The sequence below is a fragment of the Mandrillus leucophaeus genome, unplaced genomic scaffold, assembly GCF_000951045.1.
Source record: "Mandrillus leucophaeus isolate KB7577 unplaced genomic scaffold, Mleu.le_1.0 Scaffold6, whole genome shotgun sequence".
NCBI lineage: Eukaryota > Metazoa > Chordata > Mammalia > Primates > Cercopithecidae > Mandrillus > Mandrillus leucophaeus.
In genome coordinates this window covers 3,250,190-3,265,856 of record NW_012106474.1, presented here as the reverse complement: position 1 = coordinate 3,265,856, position 15,667 = coordinate 3,250,190, and the positions used below count along the sequence as shown (strand labels likewise).

Below are 15,667 nucleotides of genomic sequence, written 5' to 3'. Positions count from 1 at the left end.
GTGCGGCCCACCCTGGCCACCTCGTTACACTTTACATCCTGAGGCAGCTCTAAACCCTGTATTTTAAAACAATACCACATGGGGAGAAAGACTCAGGTGACCCAGCATCCCAGCTATGCCCATCCACAAGCTGACATCCTAGCTAAATGTAGCCTTGTGCATGAAGCCAGCAGAAGAACCTCCCAGCTGACAGAATGATAAAGAATAACAAACCATGGTTTTAAGTCACTAAGCTTTGGGGTCATTAGTTATGCAGCAGTAGCTAACTGAAATACCTGCCACCTTATCCCGTTGGTGTTTCAGTATCTGGGGTCTGAAATCATCAATTTGGGTGCTTGACTAAGATTATGCCCCATGGTAAATTCTGGTAGGTAATTTTATAGCTAAAATACACATTTTCCGATTGACCTTTACTTCATTGAAGAGATATTTATTTAGCTCCTCCCAAATGAGACAGATTATGGTTTTTAGATTAACTCCTTCCACGAAAGGGCTCACCTCTGCTTAGCATGATCCTCAACCATCCCATGTACAACTGAAAAACGCTAACCTCGTTCCCAGAAGATCCAGGGCACTTAGAACAGCGCTGGCACGTAGACAGTTATCCTCTTACCTCTCCATCAAATGTTCCTGCCCTGTGTCCATTTCCCAAACACTGGCACTCCTTCAACACGGATGATGCCTTGCCCTGCAGTGAGCCGTCATCTCCCGTGCATGCACGTATCTTCAACTCATCTGGAAAGCTCGCTCCTTCAGGAGAGGAACCAACTACCTGCCGTGATGGGTATCCCAGCCAGCTTGTAAATCAGCGCCAGGACCAGGCTGATGCGTATCCTCCAGACAGTCCTCCTGGAAAGGTGAATGCCAACCACCACGTCGCAATGGGTATCCCAGCCAGCTTGTAAATCAGTGCCAGACCAGGCTGATGCGTATCCTCCGGATGGTCCTCTTGGAAAGATGAATGCCAGCTAGTACGTCTAGCCAGCCATTTCTGATGAGGACGATGTCAGCTGCCTCGATGGCCACATCCGTGCTGGTGCCAATGGCAATGCCCGTGTCTGCCTGGGCCAAGGCCGGGGAGTCATTGACCCCATCATCCTCCACCATGGTGACTTTCTTCCCTTTGTTCTGGAGCTCCTGGACCTTGGCCACCTTGTGCGAAGGCAGCACCTCTGCAAAGACTTTGTTGAGGCCAACCTGGGTGGCAATGGCTCTGGCTGTCTTCCGGTTGTCCCCCGTGCTCAAAACCACATCCACACCCATGCCTTGAAGCATGTGCACAACCAGGGTGGTCTCCTGCTTGACAGCATCTGCGATAGCCGGCATCAGCAGCTACACAGGATGGGGCACCCCACACCAAGATACCACACTTGCAATGTTCTCATCTGTCAATAGCCACCAGGATGGCCATCTGTCCTTTCATCTCATGGTCTGTCATAGCGTCACTGACATTGCTAGAAATGGTTAAGCCGTTGCGCCTGAGCCATTTGTGGTTTGCAGTCAGCACAGAGGAGATCTGGGGGGCTGCATCTCAACAACCTGCGCAAGCACCATCTCCCTGCACCAGCCGCCGTCTTCCTCACCTCCCTTTTCTACTCTACTTGGAGGAAATCCTAAGGCCATTGTGGGGCTGGACACGGCCCCTGAATCCTGCACAAAGCATCCACACCTGCCCTGGGGATGCCCCGGGCACAGCAGCTGCAGGTCCCTGGCTTCATGCCTGGAAGAGGCTCTGGGGTAGATGTGTGATTTGGGGGCAGGAGTAAAAGACAGCCCTGGGTTGGAGAGTGTAGCATCGGGGCCCACGGAGGACGGGGGGATGTGAGCACAGCCTGCCTTAGGGACGCCTCTGTCCTTGCCACCCTGCCAGACAGCGCAGTGGAGACAGCAGTGTAAGGCGGTGGTCCTGGGGGTCTAGGGTCTTGGTGTGACTCTGAGTCAGCAGCCAAGTCCTTAGTCTTGTGATCCTAATTCCCTACAGTGAAGCCTCTCCAGGTGACATTTTCCTTCTTGCTGGAAATATCAGGGTCTCTACACCATCTTTTCAGGAAGCCTGTTTTAAGGCAGCATGGTTTTCAGGTGGGAAAGCGCTGCCTGCCCACAGAAGACGGAGCTCCCCTTTGCAGGAACACAGCACCAAGGGAGGCCTATGGGAGCCATTTCTTCCTGTTGTGGCAAAGGACCAGGGGAGGGAAAGAAAAGTGAAACATGCCCAAATGTAAGCAGTTTACAAGTCGTTAACTAGAAGGAAGGTGTTGAGAGGGATTAACACGTCCCCTGGGGTGCAGGCGGTGGGAGCGCGTGTGCCCTGCCAGCTCCCCATCCTGTCTTGCCCAGCGGCAGAGAGGCAGGGCCTGTGAGATGTGGTGGGGGGCTGGCGGTGGGGGGCTGGCAGCGGGGGAGGCGGGGAGGAAGGTGAGCTGAATGCTTCGGTGCTTCATCTGCGCAGGTACCGGCAGGATGCAGAGGAGGAGAGAAAAAGACTGGAGGGCCCACAGCTTGCTGCCTGTCACTTTGGCGACCTGTGACCCCGTTCTGGAATTGGCTGAATGAAGAGACAAGGTATTTGAGAAAACAGCTCTCTGGGTGGGGAGAAGCAAATACAGGAACCCAGGGGAACCCAAGGAGATATTGCCTGACCCTGCAGAACTTCTCCAGGAAGTGGGAAGGCCCGGGATTTCTGTCACCTCATGACCATCTCAAGGTATGCCCCTGGCCTTTGGCCATGCAGAGCCTGCGTCTGAAGCGGCAGGTCAGTCCCAGTCTTGGGCACAGCGGAATGGCACCTTCTGAGTTTGGGCCAAGCCCTAGGTGAGACCCTGCAGGTGTGGAGAAATCCGAGCTCACATGGGTCTGGTCCCCACCCCCTTTACTCCTGGGTGGATGCAGGAGGGGTGGGCCACAGGATCAGCCCCAGCCTAAGAACTCGGGCCACACCCCTCACAAGCCCTGTCTCTCAGCGGCAGGTATTCTGAACCTGCCGTCAGGGAACTGGGATCCAAGTGGGAGGGAAGGCCAAGCATGGGCCCCTGGGGCCCAGCTCCCTCCCGTGGTGACTGACCAAGCCAATTAGACAGAGCAGGAAAACCTGGGCAGATAAGGGCTCTTAGGATTGTGGGTGTAACTTGGTTACTCAGTTCCGCAAACCCCTTCTCTCAGGGAGCGGGGACACTGCCTCTCCTTCAGGACAGGTCATTAGAGGGATGGCCACTGAGTCAGCTTCCAGAAACACCTGCCTGTAGCATTTGTGCACATTTCTCCACCACCATGGCGCCCACACTGGCCACGCACGTGCGGGACCATGACCTTCCTGAATGAGTATCCACGCATCTCCTGAGCACCTCCTGAAGCCAACAGCTGGAACCGCAGGAGGCAATCCGTCCTCCTTAACATGACTGCATAAATTATCACCATGCCCGGACCACCCACAGCCGGCACTCAACGTCTGTGTTGCATGGAATCAAATAAAGGAAAATAGCAAAGAGGTCTCAGATTGCACGCAGACCCTTTCCAGACGGAGCACGCTGGGCAGAACATAAATGGGCTGGGAAGTTTGTTGTCAGGAGTCTTTGAGTTCCAGGAGCTTGGAAGTGGCTGGGACGAGAGGCCGGGAGGTGGGGCTCCGCTGGCACTGGTTCCTATGCAATCCCAGAAAAATAAGTCATCCTTCTAAGCCCTAATTCCCTCATCTGTTAAAACAAAAACAAAAGCAAACAAAGAGGCATGTGTGGGGAGGGGATGATGACTCCCACCCCTTCTGGATCAAATGAAATTTGCTAAAGTCTTTTGTAAACTGCCTGTGCCCTGCAGCATCGTCGACTTCTTCAGCAGAAGGTTTCTAAGCCCCCCTTACACTGACACACAAGTCAGAGCCTCAGAGCCATTTTGCACTTATTTGAACTAGCCTGGAGAAGAGGCTAGTGAAAGCTCTCTAAGTAACAACGCTTGTTTGTGACATTTGAAGGACTAGCCGTGAAAAGCTCTCTAGTCTTCCGTCTCTGTTATCAGCAGTGGGATATTTAAGTTATTCTGAAGTTTTAAACAAATCATCTTCTTTCTGCTACTCTACACATATTTACGGTCAGCAGTGACATGGCTCCTGAAAGGCCATGTGTTTTGAAGGTGTGCGTTTCAATGTTGGGAATTTTGTGAGGTACCGAATATTCACAGGCCACCCCGACATATGGCGTGTGGGAAGCTCCTGGAATCCCCGGAGATACGGAGTTTCTGTATCCAGCAGCTAGGATAACCCTTTCATCACAGACAAGCTCTCCCGCCCAGGGATAAATACGCTCCAAAGAGAGGGAGGACAGCTCTTCCCCATCTGTGGGGTGGCTAGCGGACCCGCTGCCTGGGAATTACCAGTACATGTCTATGAGGGTGAGAGGAGGCCGCACCTCTGCTCAGGGACAAGGTGGCTGGGCTCACCCTTCCATGCAGTGGATTGAGTGGCTAGCCCGGAGGGGTTCCTGGGGAGTGCTGGATCAACTTCCCAGCCCCAGTATATTTTATGCTAAAATTTTCCTAGGATAATTTTATTTGGGGAGTGAAGAGACTTCTCTTTTAAAAATGAGAATGTCCTTGGGAAGAGAAAATTCAGAGATGGAAGAGTAAGGCCCAGATGTACAAAACTAAGTTAGGTGGCCACCCTGGGGGTGTCGGGGAGAAAAATCACTGGAACTGGAACAGAAAGTCATTTACATCTTAGTATGAATTAGTCCATACCAGCTGCTTATCTCTGTATAACTGGTTTAGTTTTCCTGCCTTGAGCAGACTAGAAGTTTAATTAGGATAACTACCATTCAAAAATATCAGGGAAATATATTTGATTTTTTTATTGTGGTAAAACATATGTGATGGTTAATTTTATGTAACCAATTAGCTAGGCCATGGTGCCTAGATATTTGGTCAAATGTTATTCAAAATGTTTCTGGGAAGGTATAGTTAGATGAGATTAACATGTAGGCCTGTGGACTTGGAAAAGCAGATTTCCTTGTAATGTAGGTGGGCCTCATCCAATCAGTTGATGGCCTTAAAGAAAAGACTGCGGTCCCCTGAGTAAGGAAAGAGGAATGAGGCATTCTGCCTCCAGATGCCCTTTTAATATGAGACACATCAATGCTGCCCTGGGCCTCCAGCCTCCCAGTCCACCCAGGAGAATACTGCCAGGTGTGGTGGCTCACATCTGTAGTCCCAGCACTTTGGGAGGCGGAGGCAGGCAGATCACTTGAGGCCAGGAGTTCAAGACCAGCCTGGCCAACATGGTGAAACTCCATCTCTACTAAAAATATGAATACAAAAATTAGCCAGGTGTGGTGGCTCATGCCTGTATCACAGCTACTTGGGAGGCTGAGGCACAAGAATCACCTGAATTGGGGAGGTTGAGGTTGCAGTGAGCTGAGATCAAGCCACTGCACTCCAGCAGTTAGACTCTGTCTCAAAATAAGTAAGTACATAAATAAGAGTGTGGACCTGCCAGCCTCCACAGCCATGTGAACTGATTCCTTACCAGCTCTCTCTCTGCACATCCCCTCCCCGACCACACAGGCTCACACACTCACACACTCACACACTCACACACTCACACACTCGCGCACTCACACACTCACATCCTGCTGTCTATTTCTCTGGAGAATGCTAATGCAATCTACTTAACTGGACTGGCAGTTTGGCTCTTTTTCTTCTTTTTTTTTTTAGACTGAGTCTCGCTTTATTGCCCAGGCTGGAGTGCAGTGGTGCAATCTCGACTCACTGCAATCTCGTTTTGGGACTTTTTAAGTGCACCACTCAGTGGCATTAAGTGCACTCATTTCCTTGTTGCACAGCCACGCCCACGGTCCTTATTGGATGTTGAGGAGGGAGGGAGGTGAAACGTTTCAGGTCCATCTTGTGTCTTCCTGCCTCTCTCCTGGAACCAGCCATTCTTCCCTTTGCAGGAGAGTGGTTTAGGGACCAAGGTGTGGATGTTGGTTGTGCTTGCTTTGACCAGGGCGATGGTTCTAGGCCCTCTCCGCTGACAGAGCAAGGGAATATATGAGCAACCACAAGCCACAGAGAAAGGCCCCAGGAGCAGCCAGTGCTCTAAGCCAGTGCCAGCATTTGGATATTGGGTGCTCAGCCAGCAACAGTGTTAAGGCCCTGTCTGTGGACTCGGTCCTCGCAGCCCCGGCAGACTCACATTTGACCACATGGCGGCCATCCCAGGGGACACATGCCTCTGCTTCCCTCATGGCAGGACCTGGTCTCCCCACGTGGCACTTAGGAGATGACCCGTGGAATGGGCAGAGTGTCTGCATGGAGGTGGCTGTGGTCTCCCTGCCCCCATGTGGACCTGCCTGTGCCCCTCTTTGCACCGAGGGGACTCTGACGTCTTGGCTGTTTGCACAGCCTGGGGCCATTAGAGGTGTTCACTGGTGGTGTGGAGGGTGGGAGGAAATGTGGGAGGCCCTGAGAATGGCCAGGACGCAGCCCCACACTGATAACCTCTGTTCTGAGCAGGTCAGTCCCTCCTGGGACCTGGTGGCCCCTCCTCTCCCTGGCCTTTCTCCCTTGACTGCCCACTTCTGCCCAGGGACATTCATTCTTGAAGGCGGAAACTCATGCCTGCTTTACCTCTGGCTGTATTTCAGCAGCTGAGGGGAGAGGATCGCCCTGTGCCCATAGCCTGAGACCTGATGACCTCGAGCACGGATGAATGTCCAAATCCTCTGGCCTTACCACATGCTTGGCCCTGAGAGACTTCTCAGCACAAACAGAGCCAGGAGATGATGTGACGTGGGTGGGGGAGGGAGAGGAGTGCTCATCTGGAAGGAAGGGACTTAGAAACCCCATCCACAGCTGTGGCTTATGATTCCTCAGGGACGGGAGGTTATCTGCTGGCTGGACTGGGGCACAACTGTCACTCCTCCCTGGCCACTGTGACGCCATCGCAGCTCTGCAGATGCCTGGCTTCGCCCCTCTGTGTTTGCAGTAAGCACAGATTGTCCCGACTCAGCAGTGGAGTTTCTGAATCCAGCAACTCCCTGATGTTGACCTTTGAACTGAGGGGATTGGTGCTGTTAACCCCCAAAAGGGTCTCAAATGAAGCATTAAAGTTCTCCCCTTTCTATTCAAAGCTGATAGATAGAAAGATGGATAGATAGATAGATAGATAGATAGATAGATAGATAGATAGATAGACAGACAGGATAATTTGCTTCTAAGTTTTTCTTTTTCTCCCATTATTTATTTTCTTCTTCATTTTAGTTATAACATTCTTGTTCATCTTAATCTAATTTTCACTTCCTATATCCTTGTTTTTGATCATCTAGTAAATCAGCAAAAGCCGATTAAAGAGCTGATTCTAGGGAAGACTGAGCGATCACTTCAATAGCGATGCCATCCATGGAGGGCTGATCCAGGGAAGACTGAGCGATCACTTCAACAGCGATGCCTCCATGGAGGGCTGATCCAGGGAAGACTGAGCGATCACTCCAAGAGAGATGCCATCCATGGAGGGCTGATCCAGGGAAGACTAAGCGATCATTCCAATAACTATGTCATCCATGGAGGGCTGATTCAAGGAAGACTGAATGATCACTCTAAGAGTGATGCTGTCCATGGAAGCAATGAGGCATGATGGAACTAAAGCACAGAGAGTAACAGCATAGGAGGCTGGACAAGGTGTCCATGGATTGATAGCATTCTGTGGTATTTGCATTGCATGAAAGAAGAAAAAAAATTGTCATAAATTTAAACTTTCTTGAGACAAATATGTGTGTCAAAATATGTAAAAACAACTCCTGAAATAAAATACATACTTTTCCAACTAGTAGAGAGAATAAAAAGAATTTAAGAAATTATAATCAAACTCATGTGGACAAAACAAAGAAAAAGTATGATCATGAGCAAACATAAAATAGGTATTGGAAATAAATTGAAATAAATTAAATGATTGTAAATGAATCTAACTAGCTATTAAAGTGTGAGAGAGAGACACACTTAAAACACAGTATCACGGAAACGCAGAATGTAAAGGGATATGAGCAGAGCTAACAGGAAAATGCAAAGACCAAAGAGAAGGCGTTATAACAACATGACAGGCTGGACTGGATTTAGAGAAAGAAGCATTATTAGGGACGTAAACCGCCAACGTGTAATGATAAAAAGAGCCATTCAGGGAAAAAAAAAAAAACACTTCTAAAGTACAGACCAAGACAGTATTCAACTATATAAAGCACAAAGGGATAACATTCAAAGAAAAACGCACAAATCTAGAGTCATAGCAACATATTTCATCATACCTGCAAGCAGATAATAAATATGTACACACACAGAGGAAGTGAAGGGCTCCCTTTTTCATCAATGCGGTTGAAACCCTGCCAGCAACAAGCACACAGGGAGAATCTCTGAGAACTTACCCCAGGAGATCACAAGGGAAGTCTCAACAAACACAAGAACCACAAAACTACAAGAATCATCAGCATCTAGTCGAGAGTGTTTGACCTCACAGTGATTTAGAAAATAATAACAAAAAGACAATTCACCAAAACTTCTTCGGTTTGGAAGTTTACAAAGACCTTTTAAATAATTTATGGTCAAATTAGAAAGAATAATGAAAACGAAAAACAATTTACTAATTAATACCAACAAAAACACTCCATACTAAAGTTGTCGAAGCTAGCTAACATGGTACTAAGACTGAAAACCCATTAGCTGAGCAAACAATTTGGAAACACAGAGTAATTCCAAAGAAAACCAAAAGAAGGGGATAATGAAAGCAAGAGCAGAAATTAGTGAAATAGGATATGAAGGAAAAATAGAGACACCAGTGCAAATGAGACCTGGTTCTTTGGAAAAATGGGCAATATTAATGCACTGCTGGCAAGATCATCTAAAAAAATAAAGTTAGAAAAAGACAGAAACAATTCCTTTAGTGAAAGGAATAATATTGGTACACCCTGGGCTGAAACTGATCAGAGGCAGAAAATGGGGAAAGCAGGAACAAAGCAATGCTACAGATGAAAACAATATAGCCGCATCCGTGGTAATGATGTTTCAAATCTTAAGAGAAATGCATGTGCAACTTTATTTTACTAAACTTAAAAATTTAGATGAAATAGAAGATTTCCTAGTAAAGCATACATTTGCAAGCCGACTTAAAAATATAGAGAAAAACTTGGTGAGACGTAAGCATTTAAGAGAGTAAATGTTTAAAAATTCACAAAAACCCTCCAAGGCCCAGATGGTTATACAATCAGGTCCACAAATTTTGAGTGAACATATGATTCCTGTCTTTTACATACCATTTATTGAAATATAAGAAGAAGAAAACCATCACAGCTGCTTTTATGGGCTGGTTTAGCTTTGGGATGAAAACCAGATGTGAGTATTATAGGAAAGAAATTTCATAGGCCAATTTCTTCTACGAACATAAGATACAATCCTAAAAAACATTTACAACCTAATTTCGGCAGTGTCCTAAAAAGACACATTATAAATAATTGAATATCTGGACTTTGCAAAAAAAATCCATCTGAGGTGGGGGGTGGCCACGTGGGTTTGGTAAATGAGAAGACGGGCAATTGACTGAGCCTGCTGGTGCTGTGCCGGGTGCTCTGGAGCTTATCTTCTCCCTAGTTACGTTTAAGTATCATTTAAAAGTACAAACAAAAACCCCATCACCAAACATTGTTCATCCCATGAATGCACAATTGGTTTAGCAATGGACATTTTGTTAATGGGATTCATCTTATTAACACAGTAAATGAAAAATATCAATGATCTCAAAAAATATTAAATGTTCACACCATTTTGCAATCATATATATGCATGTGAATTAGAACTTTTCCTAACCTAAAAAGGTTAACTTTTCCTTACCTTATGATCATAGTGTATTTACCCAAAATCACAGAAATTATGAGATTAGAAGGGGCTTTAAAAAAGTAAAAACCAAAAGGAATCCTCACGAACATTCTGTCAACTGCTCTTGCTTCCTGGGTGCTGCTGAACATGGTGGTGGTGGCTCCAGCACTTACAGTCATGCTAGAAAAACGCACAGAAAGTAGGATTGGAATTTCCAGTCAAAACGTCCATTACTCCCTCACTTCGACTTTCCACGTAAAGGAAATTCCACTGACCAGCAGTCTTTTCTGGACACTTCTCTGCAGCTCCCACCTGCTCACTGTGGGGAAAGCAGAGTGACTCGGGGGGCGGAGGGGAGGCCGATGATGTTGGGAGAAGAAGCTGGGCCTGTGACCAGGGCCCAACTTCCAGCCTGTGACTGGTCAGTCAGTTTAGCCACCAGCTTAGTGTAGTGCTCTGTCATTGCTGTCTTGAAATTCTTGATAATTTTGTCTTTGAACTTGTGTTCTGTAAGTGACGCCCCCAGGGATGACAGAGATTGCTTGTGAGTAGAGGAGGTTCATCCAACACGCACGTCTGCTACTGCTCCTTGCCTCCTGGTCCCCACAGAGCAGCCACGATGCCCATGAGCACAGACCTGCGATGGCAGCTGTGCAGCCAGACCTGAAGCACCCACACAGTGAGCGTGTAGCATTTACCACTGAGCAGAACAGCCTCAGAGGCCACACTCTCCTCTCAAACCAGAACCTACATCTAACACTAGAGAAGGCAATGCCATCCTGAGAAACATGAGTGCCAGGAGTCCCAGCACATCTGTCCCCAAATGCTCGCCTTTTCACTTGGACTGGGTGTGAGGACACAGAGGAAAGGGGAAGAGGATGACCACACTCCTCCGCTCCTAGGCGTTCCCTACCTGTCAGCGAGCTGGAGGTGCAGCCTGCAGATGGGGCGTGCACGCCAGGTTCACCTGGAGCATTGCACGGTTCTGGTAAGAATAAAATGCAAATGCGTGTGAGAGCTACAGACACACCGTGCAGCCTCAACAATTCTGCGATTCTGCAGCTTCAGTGATTCTGCACGCAACTTATAATTTTATAACACTGGCCCGCAGTATAAAGACAAACAGCAAAATTCATGCCCATAATTTAAAGTTTTAATTTTCTATACTTTGAATGACATTAAATAGCAAATACACATCCTGACAAGTTGAGGAAGAAACCGCGGAATGAAAGGAAGACGCTTTATACTCAAGTGCCTTTCACAGCATTGGGCCCTGCTTGTGGAACAAGGAGCTCAGCATCTTCCCTTTGGCACTGAGTCCCAAGCGTGTGCTCGGGCCCTGGCAGCAGCCCTGCCCTTTCCTTCTCCTCTGCTGTTGGGAGCCACTCAGACTGTTCTCCTGAGCCGTGTGGGCAGCTGAGTGACAAGGCCCTCATCCCAGCAGGATCTTGTGAGGATCAGGTGGGCAAATCTGTGAATTCACGGCTCAATATTGGGTAGCCCACTTTTCCGCAGACATAATACCAGTATTTTCTCAAATAGAACTGATAGTATAACCTTTGGCTGCTTAAATTTTGACTTTGCTTTTGCTTCAGAACCTGGGTAGGAAAGAGGAGTGTTATGTACTGGGTTCAAACAGACACTCTGCCTGGTTTGACTGCAGGCACTGAAAATCCAACAGAACCCACAGGCAAACTCCTAAAACGAATGAGAGGCTTTAATAAGGCTGCTGGATACAAAATAAACACAGTAACACACATACAGGTGCATGCACCTCACTTAAAACTCCAGTTTTATTTATTATACAGAAAAGGCATATAGGGATACATGTAAGAAAATATGGGTATAGTTTTAAGAAAAAAAATTAAACACTTGCTGAGGTGCCTAGAATAGAACTAGGTTAACTGACATGAAGACTTATCATGAAGACAGTCGTAATTCTCCAAGTCAGCCCATACATTTAAATGCAATTCCATTGAAACCAAGCAGAGGCTTTTCACTGGACAAGATGATGCTGTGATTCACACACAAGTATAAAGAGCCGGAATGGCCGAGACAGCATCGAAGAAGAAAAGCTGCGATATTTGGCTGAGAGTCATTATCAAGCCTTTTTCAAAAGCTGCAGAATTGACTTATGTGGCACGGAGGATGAAGAAATAAACCGTGCAAGAGACTTGCTGTGTTCCCAGGAGGAGACCTCATGTACCTGACGCCCAGAGAGCCGGAGCCAGCACAGGCCAGTGGGAAAGAGCAGATCCATCCACAGCGGTGAGGAGATGGTCATGGGGGACAGGCACCCGGAATCAGCAGCAGAGCTCTCCTTCCACACAAGGGCAAGTATCACGGGCACCTTGAGGCAAAAGGCAAAGATGCTAAACTGCTAATAACAATAAGGAATAGCTGTATAATAGCAGACTGTATAGGAGCTCTCCAAATATGATTTTTTAAAAACCCACAAATCATAAACGAAAAGATCCCTAAATTTGATGACATTGACCCAAAACCCTGCGCTCAGCCAAAACACCATCAACAAATTTATAGACAAGCCTCAGCTGGGGAAGTGATACTCGCAAACCCTGTAACTTACCACTCACCAAAAACTAGTGTCCACATTTGAGGACTCCTACACATCAATGAAAAAAATGAGAAAAATGGGGGTAAAGGATATGTAGAGGTTAATTCACAAGGGAAACTAGAAGGCCAAGAAAAACATGAAAACTGTTCAACCTCATTATAAACCGATAAATGCACATTAAAACCATAATGAAACACCATTTGATATCTGTTCCATTTGGCACCATTACAACGGCCTGACAATACCAAGGTTTGGAAGTGAGAAAGTTGGAAGTCTTGGGCATGGCAGGTGGGTGTGTGGTCAGAAGAACAATGGTCCCCGAGAGATGTCCATGTCCTAATCCCTAGAATTTGTGGATATGTTAGGTGATGTGGCAAAGGTGGATGAAGTTTGCTGAGGGAATTAGGTGGCTATCAACTGACCCGAGACGGGAAACTATCCCCGATTGTCCGGGTGGACCCAGTGTGATAGTCACGGGGGTCCTCATGAGAGGAAGGGGGAAGCAGAAGGGAGAAGATAAGAGAGTGCAGCTTGAGAAGGACTCACCGACGTTCCCGGCTTTCACGGTGGAAGAGGAGGCCCAGAGCCACTGGCTTCTAGAAGCTGCAAAAGGCATGGAAACAGTTTCTTCGCTAGAATCTCCAGGAGTCAGCCCTGCCAACACCCGGACCTCGGCCCAGGGAGAATGACTGTGGACCTCCGCCCTCCAGAACAGTAAGAGGATAAATTTGCTGTGTTTTAAGCTCCCAAGTCTGTGGTAGTTTGTGACAGAGGAAACACATACAGCCACCTGGGAGAGACGTGGGGTATCTATGCAGAGAGAGTCTTGCTTGCGTGGACAGAAAGACAGAGAAATGGATGTTTGCTGCAACATTGCTTGAGACGGCAACATAAGAGTCCATCTTTAGAGGAATGGGCGGATGAACTTTGGCCTGGTCAGTGGGGGTGTGGCCCGGTCGAGGGCAGCACGGGGCAGACACGGGCATGTGGAGGTGTGGGCACAGCCCCGGTGGGTCCGTGTCCCAGCCCCTGGTGAGGAGTGATTACTCCTCGCACGTCTGTGGGAGGACCTGCGTGAGTGAATGACACCAAGTCTGTCTTATCAAAGAGCTCAGTAAATATTCTCCTAGTAATTGTCACATATCCTGAGGTACCATTGAGTGAATACGCACATTGGAAAAATGATGACGTTTATTCAAAACGTGAAAACGTAAAAGGATGCTTGGTGGTGTTACAGGTACATGCATGTATGTAATATAGGAAACTATATCAAAATTACGTATATTATATTAAAAATATACGTAAATATAGGAAAACTTAACAGACATCTGCCCTGACTTCAGAACTGTGGCTAACTCTGTGATGGAGGGAGAGGTTTCGCTGCAGTTTTTACACATTACTTACTGTTTGAAAATTAAATATTTGAAGGAAACGGAGCAACATTCTAATTTGCCCCAGATCCCTTTGGTGAGGGCATGAGGAATGGGTATGTGGTATTCGCATTTGTTTTTTTGTTTTAAGTACTTCAAAAATTTAAATATGTTTTTGAATCAGAAAGAGACAATGAACCAATAGAAACAGAGAGGCCAAGTACACACCTTTGGGGGTCTGATTTCCTTTATTTAGTGGTGGTATGTCATCCTCTCCTGCCACCCTGTTACGCTTTATTTTAACAGCCAAGAAAAACGCTAAGTGTCGTGCTAACGCCAAAATTCAGCTGGGAGGTTAGCTTCTTCCCTAATGTAAGAGAATTCCATCCATTCCTTCACGTACCTTCATGTACATGCAACGGCCTAGCATAGCTACTGTGGAGATTACACGTGAATACATACATAAGCCATGATCTGTTCAAAGAGGCTTATGCTCCAGTCGTGAGCTGGGACCTTGGGCAAGAGATGGGTTTTGGAAATCAGAGGCCTGAGGTTAATTTCAGACACCTCCACATGCTGGCTGGGTGGGTGCCCTGAGCAAGCCAACTACTCATTTCGGCTTTAGTTCTTTTAGCTTTAAAATATAGTGTAGATATAAAATACCCACGATATCTACCTCACAGGATTGTCATGAGCACCAGAAGATTTTTGAGGAGGTACTTTGTACATATTAATTATTAATCATGTATACTTGTGAAAAATAAATAGTAGACAGTAAATGTCAGCCACTCACAACTATGCTATAAATCTTAAGAGTTAATGAACATGTCCCTTAACCCAAATCGTTGACATTTTCTCCACTACAAGTCCCTGAGAGTCCTTTAATAAATGACTATTTTCCCTAAATTATATGTGGAGAATTATATGTAAAAAAATCTTTCTATTAAATAGGGTCTCACATTATCTTATCTTCCTCAACCAATCCAGTAGCTCATGCAGGCCTCCCCAGATTAGGCGTGAACTTGTTTCAGTTGCACCAACACATGAAGAAGTTAAATTCCTTCCACATGCTTGGTGTCAGTTCTCCTAAGCACCTGTGCATCTGTGATCTTTCTGAGACAAACGTACGTGAGTTCTGTGCTCACCGTTGCCAATAAAGACAAACTCTGAGGATCTGCCTGACTCTCGGTTCCATAACCTCCGCTGTTTCCAACAGTTTGAAATTTGGTGAAATAAAAAGGACAATTGCCAGTGAATAAATGAACATAAATAAAATTTAAATAGTATTCTACTCCAGGCACTGTTCTTGTCCTTGCTTGAACATTGTGACTCTGAGTGAGGTGAAATGCCTACCGGGGAGTCACAGATCCCGGCCACAGCCGGACAAAACAGGGCATGGTTTAGAGCCAGGAGACACACAGGCTGCTCATGCAAAACATGGATTTGCTTTCAGTGAACTCTTAGCGAACCGAGTCCCCACGTGCCAACTCCTGGGCACTGCCCAGCTTCTCCAGCGTGCCACCGTGTGCTCCGGGGCCACGGTGCCCCTGAAGGCTCCATCGTTGGACGGTTCTACAATAGCTTCTTTCTAAACCCAACACACACCCGTCAATGTAGGAAGTCCCTAGAGCACCAGCCCACTTCAAGGATTGACAGTGGAGGCCAGGTAAGAAAGCCGAAAAGCAACAAGGAACGCGAGGCTCCGTGAGGCTCCGTGAGGGAGGGGCTGTTTCTACAGGGACCTGCGGGGTCACACAAAGACTTGTTCCAGGGCCAGGGGACACCACGCACTTTGGCTGCAGGACCCGGTGGGCTGGAAGAGTGTCTTCCAGGCAGGCCTCAGAGACTCCCCGTGAGGAGCGTTGTCCTAAGGCCGATG

General features: G+C 47.2%; 1 pseudogene; it reads right to left on the bottom strand.

The window, feature by feature from the left end:
• Positions 1 to 752: 752 nt before the first annotated feature.
• Positions 753 to 1,326, bottom strand: LOC105553561 (annotated as a pseudogene).
• Positions 1,327 to 15,667: the final 14,341 nt, after the last annotated feature.